Raw genomic sequence first — 23,052 nt, 5'->3', positions numbered from 1 at the left:
TGTTTCTTATGTATTGAAAGAAGCTTTCACTGTGATTTCTAATATGACTAGCTAGCCTACCTTCATATTTGATCCTCTCCTTCCTTATTGCTCGTCTGTCTCCTCTGCACCCATCTTCCCCTCTGTCCATCTTCAATCTGCCTTCCCCCTCTCCCTGTTTATTTCAGAACTCCTCCCTCTTTTCTGATGAAGGGTCTCTGCCCGAAATGTCAGATTTTGTTTTCCTGAGATGCTGCTTGGCCTGCTGTGTTCATCCAGCTCCACACTTTGTTATCTTGGATTCTCCAGCATCTGCAGTTCCCATTTTCTTTTTATTTTGGGGGCAGCTGCTGTCAATACCCACCCAAACAAAAGCGTCATTTGTCATTTTCAAAATTGGTAATAGCCCACAATCTGCTGAGTGAACAAAAAAAAGTACCCATTTGCCTGTGACTCTCAGATGGATTTCTTTCCGATTTGTTTATTCTTTAATGAGACATAGCTGTTGCTGATTGTCCAGCATGAACTGACTTCTTGAACAGCTTCATGTTGCTGTACAGAGACCCACAATGCTGTTCCAAAAGAGATTACGAAGATTGACTCAGTAACTACCATTCATTTCCAAATAAGTTTGTGAGTAGCTTGGAGGTGATTTTTACGAGGGTTAGTGCTACCATGTCTGATGTCCTTGCCCTTGAAGATGAGTTTTCTAAGTCTGGAAAGGTGTGTGTCAGAATAGTGGGTAAAAAATGTGGCAGTGCATCTTGTACAGGGACACATTATTGTCTCTTGGAGTTGGCTGTGGAGAGAATGGATACGGTGCCAATCAAGGGGCTGCTTTGGCCCAGACTCAAGATTGTTTTCAGTGTTGTTGGATCTGCACCGTCATTGACACACTTCTGACTTGAGAATTGGAGGAGGGCTGCAGGCTTTGGAGTGTCAGCAGTTTCTACATCAAATCGCAGAGTCGTCTTGCTTTGTCTCTGAGCCTGTGGCCCCGAGTGATATCTAAAACCAGGTCATCTCTCTTGTGAGCTTGTTATTCTAAACTGGACATTGCGCTTTCTTTACTCAGAGAGTAGTAAGGGAATGGAATGCTTTGCTTACAACAGTAGGAGATTCGCCAACTTTCGGTACATTTAAGTCGTCATTGGATGAGCACATGGACGTACATGGAATAGTGTAGGTTAGATGGGCTTCAGATCGGCATGACAGGTCGGCACAACATCGAGGGCCGAACGGCCTGTACGGCGCTGTAATGCTCTATGTTCTGATGGTCTCTTCATTATAGAAAAGAGGTGATTGCATTTGAGCATGTGTGGAGGACATTCATCAGGTTGTTCTGAGGGAGTGAAGCATTTTAACTCGATGGAGAGTCTGGATAAGTTTGAGATAACAGGAACTGTCAATGCTGGAGTCTGAGATAACACAGCGTGGAGCGGGAGGAACACTGCAGGCCAGGCAGCATCACTGTTTTATCTGGATAAGGTTGGCTTGTTTTCTTCCGAATAGGGAAGGTTGAAGAAGGTCCTGAAAAAACGGTCTGCATTCTGATGGGTCTAAGCGAGGGAAGCAGAACGACCATTCATGGGGTGGGAGGTCGGGGGGGCGGGGGGACGGGGGGGAAGAGATACATACATTTAAGCTAAAAGGCTCAGAAGGAATTTCAGGAAAGAAAAGACACCCAGAAGGTGCTGGGGGTTTGGAATTCATTGTCTGGGACTTTAGTTGAGGTGGTGGATAATCTTTTCACAAGAAAGAAAAAGGGTTGGTACAGCACTTAAAATGAAATAACATTCAAGGCAACAGGCCTATTGCTAAAACATGAGCCGAATGTGAACTTAGTGTGGCTTCAGTGGTTACAGACACAATGGAATGAAGTGCTTGTTCAATTCACACAGATGATTCCTGGAATGGTAGGCTTCACCTACGATGAATGGCTAAGGATCCTGGGATTGTACTCACTACAGTTTAGAAGGTTGAGGGGAGAACTAATAAAAACTTACAAGATAATGTATGGTTTAGAAGAGGTGGACGCTAGGAGGTTGTTTCCGTTAGGAGGGGAGACGAGGACCCGTGGGCACAGCCTTAAAATTCGAGGGGTTCAATTTAAAACTGAAATCAGACGACATTTCTTCAGGCAGAAAGTGGTGGGCTTGTGGAATTCATTGCCGCAGAGTGCAGTGCAGGCCGGGATGTTGGACGCCTTCAAGGCAGAGATCGACAAATTCTTGATCTCAAAAGGAATCAAGGGCTACGCGGAGAGTGCAGGGAAGTGGTGTAAAAATGCCCATCAGCCATGATTTAAATGGTGGAGTGGACTTGATGGGGCGAATGGCCTTACCTCCACTCCTATGTCTCATGGCCTTATGGTCTAATTCTGGAGAATTCTCTTATTCTATGATTCTGGAGCAGGGGACAGTGAGTGGACAGCACAGGACAGTTCACCTAACTTCTCCTTTACCAATCTTCTATCTGCCTCCCCACTTCTCCCTATTTTTTTCAGAATCCCCTTCTCCTCCCCCATTTTTGAAGAAGGGTCTCGACCCGAAACGTCAGCTTTCTTGCTTCTCTGATGCTGCTCGGCCCACTGTGTTCATCCAGTTCTACACCTTGCTCTCTCAGATTCTCCAGCATTGGCAAGTTCCTACTATCTCTTGAGGAAACTTACTTGTTTTTGCACCCAAACTGTGGTGAGAATGTGGAACGCACCGACTGTGTGGGTGGTAGAGGCAGAAAGCATGATAACATTTAACAAGTCTTTGATTGGCATTTGCGATGCCAAGGCATACAAGGCTCTGGGTCGAGTGCTGGGAAATGTGATGAGAATAGTTCGGGACTTGCATCTTGTGAGGGCACATACAATTTGCTGAAGGGTCTGTTCCATTGCCATGGCACTCTATTATGCTGTCCCTCAATGATCCTACGACAATTAAGTGAAGGTTTACAGAAACAGATAGTTTTCAAGGACAATGCCAAGAGGAAAAGTGATGCACAGGCAAAGTGCATGTAAGAATTTAACCAAGGATTAACACCATTGAAGAACTGGAATTTGTGCCAATGCACCAAACCTGCAGATGAAAATGCAGTGCCCAGTTTGATTGCAAACTGCAACAACCACCAGTTAGTAACATGATCAATGGAAATATCTGAATGCCTGTTGTTGTGATCTCAAGCATTTACCTGCGTCGAGTGAAATCCACCACCATAGTTCTGTTGCATCGTTGGCCACCTCGCAATCGGTGTTGCATAGTCAATATCATTCCTTGACAATGCTTGAAGCAAGGCATAAGCAGTGGTTTCCACAGTCATCGCAGAAGCCTGTGCTGCTTCAATTGGATACGGCTTCTCGTCCTCCAACAATGGAGGCTTTCCAGGAACCAACATCACAATCTGTCATTTGTTAAAGGGATTAGCTGAGAATAAAGTTTACATCATATAGATTTTTGTTTGCATTTCACCAACACAACAATGGTTTTGCTGGTCAAGATCCAGCATTATCTCACCACTGATGTCTCTAACATTCTCCATACTTTCCGCTCAGTGATGGGTCCTTTTGTTTGGGAAAAATAGGCACCTTCAAATGCAAATGAATCAAGGTGAGCTTTAGTTTCACATCAGGCTACATGGCAGTTATTACAAGATGTTACGAACAAAAGGTGAAGGAGCAGATGAAACCATTCACCAGTCTGGATGATCTTCTTGCCCTCATCCTGAGGAGGCATCACAGATCTTAACTTACACGCAATTCAAATTATTTCATGCAATAACAAGACTGAATGTTCCGGATACTGCAAATGCCATGGCACCTGGCAGCATCCCACAAACTGTACTGGAACAATGTGCCCCAAGGTCGCCACACCAACAGTAAATGTTTTCCAGTACATTTTTAAACACTTGCAACACTCACATTTCAGAGAAAGATGACCTATCACGCAATCGGCAGACAAATTGTCCTGACCAATTATGACCTCAATGTATTCTCAATCATCAGCAAAGTAATGCAACATCTGGATGACAGTGCTATCAAACAGCTGCACACTTAGGCTCAGTTTACTTTTCGTCATGCCACACTTCTCGTAACCTCGTTCAGGATTTACCACAAATATGATCAGAGATCCTGAGCTTGAAAAGGAAGGAAAGTGCAATCTGTCATTTCCACTAAGGCAACTTCTGATTGAATGTGGTGTTAAGCAGAGGAATAGAAAATTGAGTCAGTGGCATTCACTGGATACCTGCACTGGTTGAAGTCATGTCTTCATTTGAACCAAAGTGGAGACATGAACGTTCATTGAATATTGTCCAGGTGTCCAGCAGAATTCATGACTTTTCCAACAGTGAAGTCAACGATGAGAAAATACAGTGAGACTTGGACAACGATCAGGCTTGGCCTGAGAAAGGATAAGTAACATTTGCACCATACAAGTGCGAAGCAGCAATCAGCTCCAACAAGAGCGAATATGACCATATCACAAAATTCCATGTCCTTACCCTCACATCATCCTTACATTTTTTTAAATGTGCAAGTGTTATCCAAGCCATGCAGGGTAATGGGCCAGGTGTTGGAAATGAGGTTAGAAAAATTCAGTGCTTGTCTTTGACTCTCACAGAATCCGTGAGCTTAAGAATTTAATTCTCCTGTACTGTCGCCCACTGAGGTGCTTGGCTATCCACTTAATCAAGGTTAACACTGATCTAAAACTAAACTGGAACGGTTATATAATCAGCAGCTGCCAGGTCCGTGGTACAAACCGCCCTGCTGTGGGACAGGGTCAGGCAAATCCAAGTGAGTGATCGTGGTTGGAGACTCATTCGTTGGGGGCATAGTTTCTGTAGCCACATTTGAGATACCAGGGCTGTGTGTTGCTTCCCTGGTGCAAAGGTCAAGGACATCTCTGAGTGGTTGCAAGAAATTCTTAAGGGGGAGGGTGAGCAGCCAGAGGCCATTGTGCACATTGGTGCCAATGACGTAGGTAGAAAGAGGGATGAGATCCTGTGGACTGTGTACAAGGAGTTAGCAAAGAGGCTGAAAGGCAGGACCTAGAGGGTAATAATTTATGGGTTGCCACGAGTGCCACATGTTAGTGAGTTAAGTCAGAGAAAGATAGGTGAGATGAATGCATTGGTTAAGGAGCTGGTACTGGGGGCAGGCTTTCAGGTTCATAGATAATTGCGACCGCTTCTTGGGCAAGGGGTGACCTGTGTAAGAGGGATGGGTTGCACCTAAACTGAACGGGAACAAATACCCTCACAGGGAGGTTTGCTAGTGCTACTTGGGAGGATTTAAAGACTGGCAGGCAGCTGGGAACCAGAGCAGCAGGTCAGCAAGTAGATGAATTGATGGCAGGTACATGCTAGGACCAATAAATCAGAAAAGAATGGCAGTCAGAGACAGGTACATGAACATGATGGCACGAACAAGCTGAAATATGTTTATTTCACTGCAAGGAGTATTATAGGTAAGGCAGATGAGCTTAGAGCCTAGATCAGTACATGGGACTCTGATGTTGAGGCCATTACAGAGGCTTGGTTGAGACAGAGACCGGACTGGGTGCTCAATGTTCCAGGGTTTCATTGCTTTAGACAAGATAGAGGGGAAGATAAAAGAAGGAGGTGCACTCCTAACCTGTGGGAAATGTTACATCTGTACCTAGAAAGGACATTCTGGAGGGCTTGCCCACTGAGGCAACAGAGGTAGCGTTCAAAAATAAGATAGACACAATCACTCTGATCAGATTAAACTAATAGCCTGCTCCCCTTTTGCCACTGACACACTGAGGAACAAAGATGTAGGCAGCTTTTGAAACGATGCAATAAGTCAGAGTTGTCACAGTCAGTGAATTTAACCTCCACGGTATTGACTGGGACTCCCTTACAACACGAGTTTAAATGAGGCTGAATTTGTAAACTCTATCCAAGAGAGTTTCTTGACACAGTATGTGGATAGAAGATGGGCCATACTGGACTTTGTCCTGGTCAGGTAACTGGTGAGAAGGGTGGGAAAGCATTTTGGAAATAGTGATCACAACTCCTTAAATTTTAAGATTGCTATGAAGAAGTATAAGTCAGGACCTTGGGGGAGAGTAAATTATATCAATTTTAGGTAGGAGCTGGGGAGTGTTAATTGGGAGGAGCCATATGGGAATTGTTTAAAGGCCTGCTTATGAGTTTAGGATCAGGAAGGAGGAAGGACAACGATGGCAAGGTAAAAGACCCTTGGATAATTGGGGAGGTTGTGAAGTTAGTCAAAAGGGAAAAACAAAAATATGTCAGGTTTAGGAAGCTAAAATCGAACAGGGCTGACATAAAGAAAGCAGAAAAAGAAAGGCGATCAAATGACCTTGGCAAGGAGGGTTGAAGGAAATCCCAAGGCAATCTGTGCATACATCTAAAACAAGGGGATAAATAGCAAGAAGGTACGACCATTCAGGATAAAGGAGGGAACTTGTGTTTGGAAGCAGAGGATGTGGGCAAGATCCTAAATTAAGTCCGTGCATCACTATTCACTCAGGCGAAGGGTATGGAGGATAGTGGGATTTGTGTGGAGCATGCTCATGTGATAACAGCATTTTGAAATCAAGAAAGAGCATTAAGGTGGATAAGTCCTCAGGACCCAATGGTATCTCCTCAAGGTTTTTGAGCGAGGTGAGAGAAGAGATTGTCGGGGCATTCAGCAATATCTTTGTATCCTTGGTAGCCACTGGAGGGGTACTGGAGGATCAGCAAGTTGCTAAATGTTCTTCTTCTGTTCAAGAAGGGAAATAGGGTCAATCCAGGAAACTCTCGACTAGCGAGTTTCTCATCGTTCATTGGGAAGCTATTGGAGAGAATTCTTAGGGATTGTATTTATCTGTATTTGGAACAGCATGGCCTCATTCGGGACAGTCAGCATGGCTTTGTGCAGGGCAGGTCATGTCTTCCTAACTTGACTGAATTTTTTGAGGAGGTGACGAATGTGATCAATGAAGGTAGAGCAGTGGATATTGTTGACACGGATTTTAGCAATACTTTCAACAAGGTGCCTCATGATAGGATCATCCAGAAAATTAAGATGCACCGAGTCAATGGTGGCTTGGATGCTTGGATTCACAACTGGCTTGCCCAGAGAAGACAGAGGCAAGAGGTGGAATGGTGCTTTTCAGGCTGGAGATCCAGGACGATTGGTGTTCCGCAGGGATCTGTGCTGGGACCTCTGCTGTTTGTGGTCTATACAAAATGACTGAGGTGAAAATATAGATGTATGGGTTAGCAAGTTTGCAGACAATAGAATGATTGGGAGAATCAGGATGAGTGCAGACGTCATAAAAGGATACAGATCAGTTGCAGAAACGGCAAGTGGATTTTAATCCATTAAATGTGAGATGCTCCACTTTGGGAAATCAACTATTCCAGAAAAATATACAGTTAATGGCACCCCTCAATGCAGAATTGTTAAGGCGGGGATGCAGGTGCACTCAATCTGTTCATTGAGAACTGTCGACGTGCTATCACCTCAATTTCTCTGTTCCCTGCACCAAACCCAACCTACGTCCTGCCCAACTGACTGCCCTCCACGCACTCATATCTCACCCTGACTTTGTTATTAAGCCTGCCGATAAGGTGGTGCTGTTGTGGTCTGGTGAGCTGAAGTCTACCTTGCAGAGGCTGAGCGCCAGCTCTCAGATACCTCCTCCGACTTCTCCTGGACCTTGACCGCACCGGGCCATTGTATCTACTACAGTAACTGATCTTGGTCTAACTGGTGATCTTCCCCCTCTGTTTCCAAGCTGAAAGGCCACAGCTCCCCACAGGTTGCTCCTACGTCCCCCTAAAACTCCACAAATGAGACTGTCCTGGCAGACCCATTGTTTCAGCCTGTTCCTGCCCCACAGAACTCATCTCTTCCGACCTTGACTCAATCTTCTGTCCCCTGGTCCAAGCACTGCCCACGTACATCCAGAAATACTCTGATATTTTACGCAGTTTTAAAAACATCAGTTTGCCGGTTCCAGCTGTGTCCTCTTTACCATGAACGTGAAATTCCTTTACAAATCCATTCCCCACCAGGAGGTTCTTAGGGCTGTCCCCTTCTTCTTGGAGCAAAGACCTGAACATGCCCCTCCCACCACCAACCTCCTCCACTTGGTCGACCTCATCCTCACCCTCAACAACTTGTTGTTTAACTCCTCTCATTTTCTTCGGGTAAGAGGAGCAGCTCCGGGCACCTGCGTGGGCCCGAGTTAAACCTGTCTCTTCACGGGGTACGTGGGACATTCCCACCCACAACACTTTCTCCGATACATCAATGATATCATCCGGCTGCTTCTCTCTCTTGTCTGAAATTGGAAAACTTCATCAACTTCGCCTCCAATTTCCGTCCTGCCCTCACTTTGACCTGCTCTACCTCTGACTCTACCCTTCCCTTCCTCAACATTTCTGCTTCCATTCCTGGGGGTAGGCTTCGCACTAATATCCATTACAAACTCTCTGACTCTCACAGCTATCTGGTCTATATATCCTCACACCCCACTTTCTGTAAAGACTCCAACCTCTTCTCTCACTTCCTCCATCTCCATCGAACATGTTCTCATGAGGCCAACATCAACAAGGGAGCCTCCAAAATGTCCATCTTCTTCCTCAACTGAGGATTCTCCGGCTCCGTGGTCGACAGGGCCCTCAACTGTGTCCAACCCAGCACTTTTGCCCTCACCTTTTCTCTTCCCTCCCAAGATAGCAATAAGGTTCCACTTGACCTTACCTATCAACCCACATGCCCACATCCATACCAACCTCAGGCACCATTTCCACCACCACCAGCAGGATGCCGCCACCAGACACATATTCCCCTCCCCTCCCTTATCCGCCTTAACCGGATCACCAGGAGGAAATGCAAGCAGACACGGGGAGAACGTGCAAACTTCGCACAGACAATTGCCCGAGGCTGCAGTGCGAACCACTGAGCCACCGTGCTGCCCAGAATCTTGGTGGTGTGGATGAGCAGAGAGATCTCGGTGTCCATGTGCGTAGATCCCTGAAAGTTGCCACGCAGATTGACAGGCTTGTTCAGAAGGCGTACGGCGTGTTAGGTTTTATTGGTACAGAGATTGAGTTTCGGAGCCATGAGGTCATGTTGCAGCTATACAAAACACTGGTGCGGCCGCGCTTGGACTATTGCGTACAGTTCTGATCGCCACATTATCGGAAGGATTTGGAGGGGGTTTATTAGGATCTTGTCTGGTGTGGAAGGAAGGTCTTATGAGGGAAAGCTTCGGGACTTGAGGCTGTTTTTGTCAGAAGAAGGTGAAGAGGCAACTTAATAGAGACATACAAGATAATCAGAGGATTAGAGAGGTGGACAGCGATAGTCTTTTTCCTCGATGGTGATGGTGAGCATGAGTGGAGATAGGTTTAAATTGAGGGGAGATAGAGAGATATGGGACACATGTCAGAGGGAGGTTCTTTATTCAGAGAGTAGTATGGGTGCGGAATGCCCTGCCTGCAACAGGAGTAGATTGCCAAGTTTAAGGGCATTTAAATGAACATTGCTAAATATATGGATGGTAATGGAATAGTGTCGGTTAGATGGGCTTCAGGTTGGATTCACAGGTTGGCGCAACATCGAGGGCCGAAGGGCCTGTACTGCACTGTAATCTTCTATGTTCTATGTCATAATACTTCAGTGAATTCTGGTTACCCTGCCGGAGGAAGAATGCTGTTAAACTATACAGAGTGCAAAAATAATTACAAAAGGTCATTGCCGGGACTGGAGGGTTTACGAGGAGTGGTGGATAGGCTCGGACTTTTTCCCTGGAGTATCGGAGATGAAGGGGTGACTTCCAGAGGTGTAAAAAATCATTATGGGCATTGATAAGGGGAATAACCAAGGTAGGGGAGTCCAAAGCTAGAAGGGAGTAGGTTCAAATGTGAAAGGGGAAAGATTTAAAAGTGACCCGACTGGCAACTTTTCCCACACAGAGGGTGGTGCGTGAATGCAATGAGCTGCCAACAGACGTGGTAGAGGCAGATAAAATTTCTGTATTTACAAGACATTTGGACAGGTACACAATGAGGAAAGGTTTAGACGGATACCAAACGCAGGCAAATGGGACCGGTTAAGTTTGGGACACCTGATCAGTCCAGATGATTAGGAGTGAGGGTCCTGATTCGGTGCTGTATGACTCTATGAATCTATGACTGAAGAGCTAACTAGGTGTGTGGATGAGGGCAATGCATTTGACACAGTCTACTTGGGCTTCAGCAGAGCTTTTGACAAGATTCCCCATTTGAAGACTGTTAGAACAGGAAACAGTCCATGGGATCCGAGGACACATGTGCACAGGAAATCATAACTCGTAATTTGAATGAGTTTTTTAAAGTAGTAATGAAGAGCATTGATTAAGGCAGAAACAAGGACGTATATGGGTTTCAGTAAGGCGTTCAAGAAGGTTCCTCACAGTAGTCCAGTAGGGAAGTTAAATCACACGGAGCACAGGGAGAGCTCGCCATAGAAGATAGAACATAGAACATTACAGCACAGTACAGGCCCTTCGGCCCTTGATCTTGTGCTGACCTGTCATGCCGATCTCAAGCCCATCTAACCTGCACTATTCCATGTACGTCCATATGCTTGTCCAATGACCACTTAAATGTACCTGAAGTTGGCGAATCTACTACCGTTGCAGGCAAAGCGTTCTATTCCCTTACTACTGTCTGAGTAAAGAAACTACCTCTGACATCTGTCCTGTATCTTTCACCCCTCAATTTAAAGCTCTGCCCCCTCGTGCTCGCCATCACCATCCTAGGAAAAAGGCTCTCCCTATCCACCCTATCTCACCCTCTGATTATTTTATATGTTTCAATTAAGTCACCCCTCAACCTTCTTCTCTCTAATGAAGACAGCCTCAAGTCCCTCAGCCATTCCTCGTAAGACCTTCCCTCCATACCAGGCAACATCCTAGTAAATCTCCTCTGCACCCTTTCCAAAGCTTCCACATCCTTCTTATAATGCGGTGACCAGAACTGTATACAATACTCCAATGCGGCCGCTTCAGAGTTTTGTACACCTTCACCATAACCTCTTGGTTCTGGAACTCGATCCCTCTATTAATCAAAGCTAAAACACTGTATGCCTTCTTAACAGCCCTGTCAACCTGGGTGGCAACTTTCAAGGATCTGTGTTCATGGACATCGAGATCTCTCCGCTCATCTATACTACTAAGAATCTTACCATTAGCCCTGTACTTTGCCTTCTGGTTACTCCTGCCGAAGTGCATCACCTCACGCTTGTCTGCATTAAACTCCATTTGCCACCTCTCAGACCAGCTCTGCAGCTTATCTGTGTCTCTCTGCAACCAATCCTTTGTCACTATCCACAACTCCACCTATCTTGGTGTTGTCTGCAAATTTACTAACTCATCCTTCACTGCCCTCATCCAGGTCATTTATAAAAATGACAAACAGCAGTGGACCCAACACCGACCCTTGTGGTACCACCAGAAACTGGTCTCCAGGATGAACGTTTCCCATCAACTACCACCCTCTGTCTTCTTTCAGCAGGCCAATTTCCGATCCAAACTGCTATATCTCCCACAATTCCATTCCTCTGCATTTTGTACAATAGTCTGTTATGGGGAACCTTATCGAACGCCTTGCTGAAATCCATATACACCACATCAACCGGTTTACTCTCAGCTATCTGTTTGGTCACCTTCTCAAAGAACTCAATAAGGTTTGTGAGGCACGACCTACCCTTCACAAAACTGTGCTGACTATCCCTAATCAATTTATTCTTTTCTAGATGATTATAAATCCTGTCCCTGAGAACCTTTTCCAACACTTTACCAACAACTGAGGTAAGGCTCACTGGCCGATAATTACCAGGGTTGTCTCTACTCCCCTTCTTGAACAGGGGAACCACAATTGCTATCCTCCAGTCATCTGGCACTATTCCTGCAGACAATGATGAGTTAAAGATCAATGCCAAAGGCTCGGCAATCTCCTCCCTGGATTCCCCGAGGATCCGAGGATAAATCCCATCCGGCCCAGGGGTCATAGCTGTCTTCACCCTCTGTAGGATTTCAAATACCTCTTCCTTGTGAACCTCAATCCCACCTAGTCCAGTAGCCTGTATCTCTGTATTCTCCTCGACAACATTGTCGTTTTCTAGAGTGAATACTGTTGAAAAATATTCATTTCACGCTTCCCCTGTCTCATCTGACTCCACACACAACTTCCCACTACTATCCTTGATTGGGCCTAATCTTACTTTTCTCATTCTTTTATTTCTTAAATACCGATAGAAAACCTTACGGTTTACCCTGATCCTATCCGCCAACAACTTCTCAAATCTCCTCCTGGCTCTTCTGAGCTCTCTCTTTCGGTCTTTCCTGGCTACCTTGTAACCCTCAAGCAACCTGACTGAGCATTCACATCTTATAGTAACAGAAGCCTTCTGCTTCCTCTTGACCAGAGATTCCACTTCCTTCGTCAACCACGGCTCCCGCGCTCTACAGCTTCCTCCCGGCCTGACAGGTACATACTTATCTAGGAAACACAGGAACTTTTCCTTGAATAAGCTCTACATTTCTATTGTGCCCATCCCTTGCAGTTTCCTTCCCCATCCTATGCTCCCAAAATCTTGCCAAATCTCATCAGAATTGCCTTTCCCCCAGATAACTCTTGCCCAGTGGTGTACACCTCTACCTTTCCATCACTAAAGTAAACATAACTGAATTGTGATCGCTGAGGTTGGCAGTTTATTATCTTAGAATTGTGATCGCTATCACCAAGGTGATCACCTACTTCCAAATCTAACACCTGGCCAGGCTCATGACCCAGTTCCAAATCTGATGCGGTCACTGCACTCCAATTCCATTAGTCACTACATCCCACTTCCCTCAGTCACTGCATCCCACTTCACTCAGTCACTGCACCCCAAGGCCCGTCAGGCACTGCATCCCTATTACCTCATTCACTCCTTCCCATTACGTCAGTCACTGCATCCCATTACCCTCAGTCATTGCATCCCATTTCCCACGGTCACATCATCCCATTTCACTCAGTGACTGCATCCCATTTCACTCAGTCACTGCCTCCCATTTCAGTGAGTCACTGCATCCCATTTCACTCAGTCACTGCCTCCCATTTCAGTGAGTCACTGCCTCCCATTTCAGTGAGTCACTGCCTCCCATTTCAGTGAGTCACTGCCTCCCATTTCAGTGAGTCACTGCCTCCCATTTCAGTGAGTCACTGCCTCCCATTTCAGTGAGTCACTGCCTCCCATTTCAGTGAGTCACTGCCTCCCATTTCAGTGAGTCACTGCCTCCCATTTCAGTGAGTCACTGCCTCCCATTTCAGTGAGTCACTGCCTCCCATTTCAGTGAGTCACTGCCTCCCATTTCAGTGAGTCACTGCCTCCCATTTCAGTGAGTCACTGCCTCCCATTTCAGTGAGTCACTGCCTCCCATTTCAGTGAGTCACTGCCTCCCATTTCAGTGAGTCACTGCCTCCCATTTCAGTGAGTCACTGCCTCCCATTTCAGTGAGTCACTGCCTCCCATTTCAGTGAGTCACTGCCTCCCATTTCAGTGAGTCACTGCCTCCCATTTCAGTGAGTCACACCCTCCCATTTCAGTGAGTCACACCCTCCCATTTCAGTGAGTCACACCCTCCCATTTCAGTGAGTCACACCCTCCCATTTCAGACAGTCACTGCATCCCATGTCCCCAGAGTCACTGCGTCCCATTACACTCAGTCACTGCGTCCCATTTCCCTCAGTCACTGCAAACCATTTCTGACAGTCACTGCAACCCATTTCACACAGTCACTGCATCTGCTTCCCCTCAGTCACTGCATCTCATTTCCCTCAGTCACTGCATCTCATTTCCCTCAGTCACTGCATCTCATTTCCCTCAGTCACTGCATCCCATTTCACGCAGCCACTGCACCCCACTTCACTCAGTCACCGCATCCCATTTCACTCAGTCACCGCATCCCATTTCACTCAGTCACCGCATCCCACTTCACGCAGTCACTGCCTCCCACTTCACGCAGTCACTGCCTCCCACTTCACGCAGTCACTGCCTCCCACTTCACGCAGTCACTGCCTCCCACTTCACGCAGTCACTGCCTCCCATTTCAGTCAGTCACTGCATCCCATTTCAGTCAGTCACTGCATCTCATTTCAATCAGTCACTGCATCCCATTTCCTTCAGTCACTGCATCCCATTACACTCAGTCACTGCATCCCATTTCAGTCAGTCACTGCATCTCATTTCAATCAGTCACTGCATCCTATTTCCCTCAGTCACTGCGTCCCATTTCACTCAGTCAGTGCATCCCATTTCCCTCAGTCTGGGCGTCCCATTTCACTCAGTCACTGCATCCCATTACCGTCAGCCACTGCATCCCATTTCACTCAGCCACTGCATCCCATTTCACTCAGTCACTGCATCCCATTTCCCTCAGTCACTGCATCCCATTTCCCTCAGTCACTGCATCCCATTTCCCTCAGTCACTGCATCCCATTTCCCTCAGTCACTGCACCCCAGTTCACTCAGTCAGTGCATCCCATTTCCCTCAGTCACTGCGTCCCATTTCCCTCAGTCACTGCAACCTATTTCCCACAGTCACTGCATCAGCTTTCCCTCAGTCACAGCATCCCAATTCACTGAGACAGTGAATCTCATTGAACTGAAACGGTGCATCCCCTTACCCTCAGTCACAGCATTCCATTTGCCAGAGTCACTGCATCTCCTTTCCCTCAGTCACTGCATCTCATTTCCCTCAGTCACTGCATCCCATTTCCCACAGTCACTGCATCCCATTTCCCACAGTCACTGCATCACATTTCACACAGTCACAGCATCACATTTCACACAGTCACAGCATCACATTTCACACAGTCACAGCATCACATTTCACACAGTCACAGCATCACATTTCACGCAGTCACTGCATCCCATTTCACGCAGTCACTGCATCCCATTTCCCTCAGTCACTGCATCCCATTTCCCTCAGTCACTGCATCCCATTTCCCTCAGTCACTGCATCCCATTTGCATCAGACACTGCATTCAATCTCCATCAGTCACTGCACCTCACTTCACTCATTCACTGCATCCCACTTCACTCATTCACTGCAGCTCATTTCACTCAGTCACTGCATCCCGTTTCACTCAGTCACTGCATCACGTTTCCCGCAGTCACAGCATCACGTTTCCCGCAGTCACTGCATCCCGTTTCACGCAGACACTGCATCCCGTTTCACGCAGACACTGCATCCCGTTTCACGCAGACACTGCATCCCGTTTCACGCAGACACTGCATCCCGTTTCACGCAGACACTGCATCCCGTTTCACGCAGACACTGCATCCCGTTTCACGCAGACACTGCATCCCATTTCACGCAGACACTGCATCACACTTCACGCAGTCACTGCATCACACTTCACGCAGTCACTGCATCACACTTCACGCAGTCACTGCATCACACTTCACGCAGTCACTGCATCACACTTCACGCAGTCACTGCATCACACTTCACGCAGTCACTGCATCACACTTCACGCAGTCACTGCATCACACTTCACGCAGTCACTGCATCACACTTCACGCAGTCACTGCATCACACTTCACGCAGTCACGGCATCACACTTCACGCCGTCACGGCATCACATTTCACGCCGTCACGGCATCACATTTCACGCAGTCACTGCATCCCATTTCACACAGTCACTGCATCCCGTTTCTCATCTGACGCTTCATTCAAGTTCCGTCAGGTACGGCATCCCATTTCACGCAGCCACTGCATCACACTTCACGCAGCCACTGCATCACACTTCACGCAGCCACTGCATCACACTTCACGCAGCCACTGCATCACACTTCACGCAGCCACTGCATCACACTTCACGCAGCCACTGCATCACACTTCACGCAGCCACTGCATCACACTTCACGCAGCCACTGCATCACACTTCACGCAGCCACTGCATCACACTTCACGCAGCCACTGCATCACACTTCACGCAGCCACTGCATCACACTTCACGCAGCCACTGCATCACACTTCACGCAGCCACTGCATCACACTTCACGCAGCCACTGCATCACACTTCACGCAGTCACTGCATCACACTTCACGCAGTCACTGCATCACACTTCACGCAGTCACTGCATCACACTTCACGCAGTCACTGCATCACACTTCACGCAGTCACTGCATCACACTTCACGCAGTCACTGCATCACACTTCACGCAGTCACTGCATCACACTTCACGCAGTCACTGCATCACACTTCACGCAGTCACTGCATCACACCTCACGCAGTCACTGCATCACACTTCACGCAGTCACTGAATCACACTTCACGCAGTCACGGCATCACACTTCACGCAGTCACGGCATCACACTTCACGCCGTCACGGCATCACATTTCACACCGTCACGGCATCACATTTCACGCAGTCACTGCATCCCATTTCACACAGTCACTGCATCCCGTTTCTCATCTGACGCTTCATTCAAGTTCCGTCAGGTACGGCATCCCATTTCACGCAGCCACTGCATCACATTTCACGCAGCCACTGCATCACATTTCACGCAGTCACTGCATCCCATTTCACGCAGTCACTGCATCCCATTTCACGCAGTCACTGCATCCCATTTCACGCAGTCACTGCATCCCATTTCACGCAGTCACTGCATCCCATTTCACGCAGTCACTGCATCCCATTTCACGCAGTCACTGCATCCCATTTCACGCAGTCACTGCATCCCATTTCACGCAGTCACTGCATCCCATTTCACGCAGTCACTGCATCCCATTTCACGCAGTCACTGCATCCCATTTCACGCAGTCACTGCATCACATTTCAGGCAGTCACTGCATCACATTTCAGGCAGTCACTGCATCACATTTCACGCAGTCACGGCATCCCATTTCACTCAGTCACTGCATCCCATTTAACGGAGACAGTGAATCCTATTCAACTGAGACAGTGAATGTATTTCCATCAATCACCACACCCAATGCCACACAGTCACTGCATCTCATTTCACTCAGTCACTGCATCCCATCTCCATCAGTCACGGCATCCCATTTCTATCAGTCATTGCATCTCCTTTCCCTCAGTCACTGCATCTCCTTTCCCTCAGTCACTGCATCTCCTTTCCCTCAGTCACTGCATCTCCTTTCCCTCAGTCACTGCATCCCATTTCACTCAGTCACTGCATCCCATTTCAGCCAGTCACTGCATCCCATTTCAGCCAGTCACTGCATCCCATTTCAGCCAGTCACTGCATCCCATTTCAGCCAGTCACTGCATCCCATTTCAGCCAGTCACTGCATCCCATTTCAGCCAGTCACTGCATCCCATTTCAGCCAGTCACTGCATCCCATTTCAGCCAGTCACTGCATCCCATTTCAGCCAGTCACTGCATCCCATTTCAGCCAGTCACTGCATCCCATTTCAGTCAGTCACTGCATCCCATTCCCCTCAGTCACTTCATCGCATTAACCACAGTCACAGCATGCCATTTCCCACAGTGACTGCATCCCATTTCATTTAGGCACTGCATCCCAGTTCAATCATTCACTGCATTCCAGTTCACTCAGTCACTGCATCCCATTTCCGTCAGTCACTGCATCACATTCCCCTCAGTCACTGCATCGCATTAACCTCAGTCACAGCATGCCATTTCCCACAGTGACTGCATCCCAGTTCACTCAGTCGCTGCATCCCAGTTCACTCAGTCACTGCATCCCATTCCCCTCAGATCGCTGCATCCCATTCCCCTCAGTCGCTGCATCAGATTTACAACAGTCCCTGCCGCCCATTTAACGGTCACTGCATCCCAGGACACACAGTCACTGCATCCCCGTTCACTCAGTCACTGCGTCCCCGTTCACTCAGTCACTGCGTCCCCGTTCACTCAGTCACTGCGTCCCCGTTCACTCAGTCACTGCGTCCCCGTTCACTCAGTCACTGCGTCCCCGTTCACTCAGTCACTGCGTCCCCGTTCACTCGGTCACTGCGTCCCCGTTCACTCGGTCACTGCGTCCCATTTCCCTCGGTCACTGCGTCCCATTTCCCTCGGTCACTGCGTCCCATTTCCCTCGGTCACTGCGTCCCATTTCCCTCGGTCACTGCGTCCCATTTCCCTCGGTCACTGCGTCCCATTTCCCTCGGTCACTGCGTCCCATTTCCCTCGGTCACTGCGTCCCATTTCCCTCGGTCACTGCGTCCCATTTCCCTCGGTCACTGCGTCCCATTTCACTCGGTCACTGCGTCCCATTTCACTCGGTCACTGCGTCCCATTTCACTCGGTCACTGCGTCCCATTTCACTCGGTCACTGCGTCCCATTTCACTCGGTCACTGCGTCCCATTTCACTCGGTCACTGCATCCCATTTCCCTCAGTCACTGCATCCCATTTCTCTCAGTCACGACATCCCATTTCCCACCGTCATTGCATCCAATTTCACTCTCTCACTGCAGTCAATTTCCATCTGTCACTGCATCCCATTACCCTCAGTCACTGCATCCCATTTATCTCAGTCACTGCATCCCATTTATCTCAGTCACTGCATCCCGTTTCACTGAGTCACTGAATCGCATTTGTTGTTCTCACTTGAATGCAATGGTCATGAATCTCCTCTAATGGCTGGTCATGTATTTCCAATGCAAAATTTTACCAAGTTTTGATTTTCAATTTTGATTACATGTGTCTCCTCTAATCTATAAGATGCTGCAATAAACTCAAATTTTATAAATCATAATTCAACACCATTACCTACAGAGTTAATTTCATCAAACAGATCCAATTAGAATTGTCACATTCCCAAATCCTGATTCAAGTTTTTCTAATTATGGGCCACGTGGTTAAGAAAAAAGACACTGAGAGTCAGAGAGATGTACAGTAGGGAAACAGATTCTTTGGCCCAATTTGTCTATGTTGACCGGATATCCTAAATTAATTTAGTCCCATTGCCAGCATTTGGCCCATATTCCTCTCAACCCGTCTTATTCATATACCCATCCACATGCCTTTTAAACGTACAAGCCTCCACCACTTCCTCTGGCAGCTCACTCCATACATGCACCACTATGAAAAAAATCCGGTCCATTTTAAATCTTCCCTCTCTCATTTACAACCTATTCTCTCCAGTTTTGGATTCCAGCAACCCGGGGAAAAGATCTTGGCTGTTCGCTCTATCCACGTCCCTCGTAATTGTATAAACTTCTATATGGTCAGCCCTGAACTCCAAAGTTCCAAGTAATCGCTGCCTGTTCAAGCCCACGGTATACCTTCAACCTCCGATGCTGGTAACATCCTTGTAGATCTTCTCTGAACCCTTTCAAGTTTACAACATACAACAATCCAGCGCAGAACAGTCCCTTCGGCCCTCAATGTTGCGCCAACATCCTTCCTCTCGCAAGGAGACCAAAAGCGATTGCAGTATTCCAAAAGCAGCCGAACCAACATCCTATATGGCTGCTAAGCGATCTCCCAACTCCTATACTCAATGCACTGACTGATAAAGGCGAGCACACCAAATGTCTCCTCAATATACTTTTTACCGGTGGCTGTACTTTGATGGAACTACGAAACTGCACTCCAGTGTCTCTTTATTAAGCAACACTCCCCACAACCTTCAGTGTAAACGTGCTGCCCTGATTTGCCTTTCCAAAGTGTAGCACCTCACATTTGTCTAACTTCAACTCCATCTGCCACTCCTCAGTTTATTGGCCCTTGTCAATGTCCCATTGCATTCTGAGGTGACCTTCTTGGCTGGCTACTGCACCTTCAATCATTGGGAAACTTACTAACCACACCTTCTATTTTCATATCCAAATCATTGCATCACTTCAACTCCCCCTCCCACTCCCTGGACGACATGTCCATCCTGGGCCTCTTCCAGTGTCACAATCACACCACCCAGAAACTGGAGGAGCAGCACCTCATATTCCGCCTCGGGAGCTTCCAACTCAATGGCCTCAATATGGACTTTGCCACCCTCAAAATCTCCCCACCCATCAGCCTCATCCCAAGACTAGTTCCTCCACTCATCCCCGCCTCCATGACCTGTCCGCCTTCTCTCCCACCTATCCACTCCTCCCACCTCACTGACCAACTCCCACCACTGCTTGGAATTATACTTCTTTTCACACTTCATCAGCTCGATGTTATTTCTAAAATCTATTTTCCAATTGTTGGAAAAAGTGAGATAAAGAGAAGTAAAAGAAGTTACATTCTTACCACTCGGGAAATCTCTGAATATTCTTCTGTTGAAAGGCCGCCAAGGAACGATGCAATTCTTTTGTCACAAACGCTGTGAGGGAGAAATCTTTTTCGGTTCCACTAACTCCACCCTAAGAAAGACAAACCCACGTAACATATCTAGTGACTTAAAGCATACTCTATTGTTGCCCAAGGTGTAGAGCTGGATGATACTGCTTGACCTGCTGTGTTCATCCAGCTTTACACCTTCTTATCTCAGATTCTCCAGCATCTGCAGTTCCTACTACCTCTATTGTTGCCCTTTCACTTTACTGAACTAATATGAGCCAGTCGTTTTGTTTAGGCTCGTGTAATCTGACAGTTATTGGCCTGTACAAAATTCTGAATTAATTTTGATCGACTGACGGGAGGAGAGATTAATTTTATAGAAATTTTTGTTTTCTACCAATTTGCAGAGGGCATCGTGGGCGATTGGAGGACAGTGTTATTATCCTCCAGGTCTGTGGACTGCATCATTACCAACTTGCCCATTTGCATATACATAAAATATTCATTATGTACCAATGAAACATAATAAACCAATACTGCGTACTAAAAACAACCCTCACATATCAATGGAAAGTTAAATATTTATCATAGAGTTTGAAGGATTGAATTCAATGATACAAAGCAAAAACCAGTGAAGATGAGTGCAGTTGGTCAGCACTTTTGCCACGAAGTGGAGGTTGGCAGTTTGAGGCCACCCAAGAACAAGCAAGCTCTGTCTAACTCCAAGGGCAGCACGGTGGCTCAGTGGTTCGCACTGCTGACTCACAGCGCCAGGGACCCAGGTTCGATCCCACCGTTGCGTGATTTTCTGTGCGGAGTTTGTACATTCTGCCCATGCCTGCATGGGTTCCTGCTGGGTGCTCTGGTTTCCTCCCACAGTCCAAAGATGTGCAGGCTAGTTGTATGGGCCATGCTAAACTTGCCCATTGTGTTTAGGGATGTGTAGATTAGGTGTGTTAGTCATGGGAAATGTAGGGTTACTGAGGAAAGGGTCGGGGAATGAGTCAGGGTGAGATGCTCTTTGGAGGGTGGCCGTGGACTTGTTGGGTCAAAAGGGGCTTGTTTCCACACTGTAGGGATTCTATGATAAGGAAGTATCTTTTGAAGTGGGCATTCATGGGTATGCTGTAACAGAGACCTTGTAATACTACACAACAAATATTTGGAACTAGACTGTCAATTCAGACATAGCATCAAAAAAGGTCACGGAAGTTGTCACCGATATAAAGCAGGATTGATGAAAATCCAGCAGGAAATGGTGTCAAAAGGCACTGTATCTTTTATTCACCTCCAGTTATTTTGTCCAAGGCACTGGATGCTGGCAGGATTGAAACATTTAAGAAATGATTCACAAATCACATATAAGGACCTGCACATCTTTGAACAATGGGAGGAAACTGCAGCACCTGGCGGAAGCCCCTCGCAGACGTGGGGAGGACATGTCAATTCCACACAGATCGTTACCCAAGACTGGAATCTCAATTGGCTCCCCAGTGCATGAGCAGCTCTCACCACTGAGCAACTACCTTGCCCAGAAGGGGTTTTATAAGCGCATACATTATTTCCATTAATAGTTGAGGTAAGACAGATCCAATCCTCTATGTCCAATCAAAATAATACATCGTAGATATCATGACAACAATCATAAATGAGTGGGCGATTGAAGGACAGTGTTATTATCCTCCAGGTCTGCCCTTAAAATGGCCACCCAAGTGGACAGGGTTGTTTAGACATGAGTTAGGAAGCATGGACTGGGAGCAGTTGTTCCATGGTAAGGGAACTATCGACATGTGGAGACGGTTTAAGGAACAGTTGTTGGGAGTGATGAGTAAATATGTCCCTCTGAGACAGGCAAGAAGGGGTAAGATTAAGGAACCTTGGATGACGAGAGCGGTGGAGCTTCTAGTGAAAAGGAAGAAGGTAGCTTACATAAGGTGGAGGAAGCTAGGGTCAAGTTCAGCGAGAGAGGATTACATGCAGGCAAGGAAGGAGCTCAAAAATGGTCTGAGGAGAGCCAGGAGGGGGCACAAGAAAGGCTTGGCAGAAGGAATCCGGGAAAACACAAAGGCATTTTACACTTAGGTGAGGAATAAGAGAATGGTCAAAGAGAGAGTAGGGCCGATCAGGGATAGCATAGGGAACTTGTGTGTGGAGCCTGAGGAGGTAGGGGAAGCCCTAAATGAGTTTTTTGCTTCTGTCTTTACGAAAGAAGCCAACTTTGTAGTGAATGAAACCTTTGAAGAGCAGGTGCGCATGCTGGAATGGACAGAGATCGACGAAGCTGATGTGCTGAAAATTTTGTCAAACATTAAGATTGACAAGTCGCCAGGCCCGGATCAGATTTGTCCTCGGCTGCTTTGGGAAGCGAGAAATGCAATTGCTTCGCCACTTGCGAAGATCTTTGCATCCTCGCTCTCCACTGGAGTCGTACCTGAGGACTGGAGAGAGGCAAATGTAATTCCTCTCTTCAAGAAAGGAAATAGGGAAATCCCCGGCAATTATAGACCGGTAAGTCTCACGTCTGTTGTCTGCAAGGTGTTAGAAAGGATTCTGAGGGATAAGATTTATGACCATCTGGAAGAGCATGGCTTGATCAAATACAGTCAACACGGCTTTGTGAGGGGGAGGTCATGCCTTACAAACCTTATCGAGTTTTTTTGAGGATGTGACTAGAAAAGTTGATGAGGGTCGAGCTGTGGATGTGGTGTATATGGACATCAGTAAGGCATTTGATAAGGTTCCCCATGGTAGGCTCATTCAGAAGGTCAGGAGGAATGGGATACAGGGGAACTTAGCTGCTTGG

General features: G+C 47.1%; 1 long non-coding RNA gene across 2 annotated transcripts in view; it reads right to left on the bottom strand.

Annotated features, from left to right (window-relative positions):
• Positions 1 to 23,052, bottom strand: part of LOC132208031 (uncharacterized) — an 80,467-nt gene that overhangs the window by 3,924 nt on the left and 53,491 nt on the right. The window contains exons 5-6 of one of the 2 annotated variants that reach the window (XR_009444140.1): positions 20,220 to 20,332; positions 3,305 to 3,372 (exon numbers count right to left, since the gene is read on the bottom strand). This is a non-coding gene — a long non-coding RNA (uncharacterized LOC132208031). Of the gene's footprint in view, positions 1 to 3,304; positions 3,373 to 20,219; positions 20,333 to 23,052 lie in introns of those variants that run through there. The other variant, XR_009444139.1, reaches the window with a different exon arrangement.

The sequence above is a fragment of the Stegostoma tigrinum genome, unplaced genomic scaffold, assembly GCF_030684315.1.
Source record: "Stegostoma tigrinum isolate sSteTig4 unplaced genomic scaffold, sSteTig4.hap1 scaffold_253, whole genome shotgun sequence".
NCBI classification, from domain to species: domain Eukaryota; kingdom Metazoa; phylum Chordata; class Chondrichthyes; order Orectolobiformes; family Stegostomatidae; genus Stegostoma; species Stegostoma tigrinum.
Note: the sequence above shows the minus strand (reverse complement) of the source record. Positions and strands in the feature narration are given on the sequence as shown.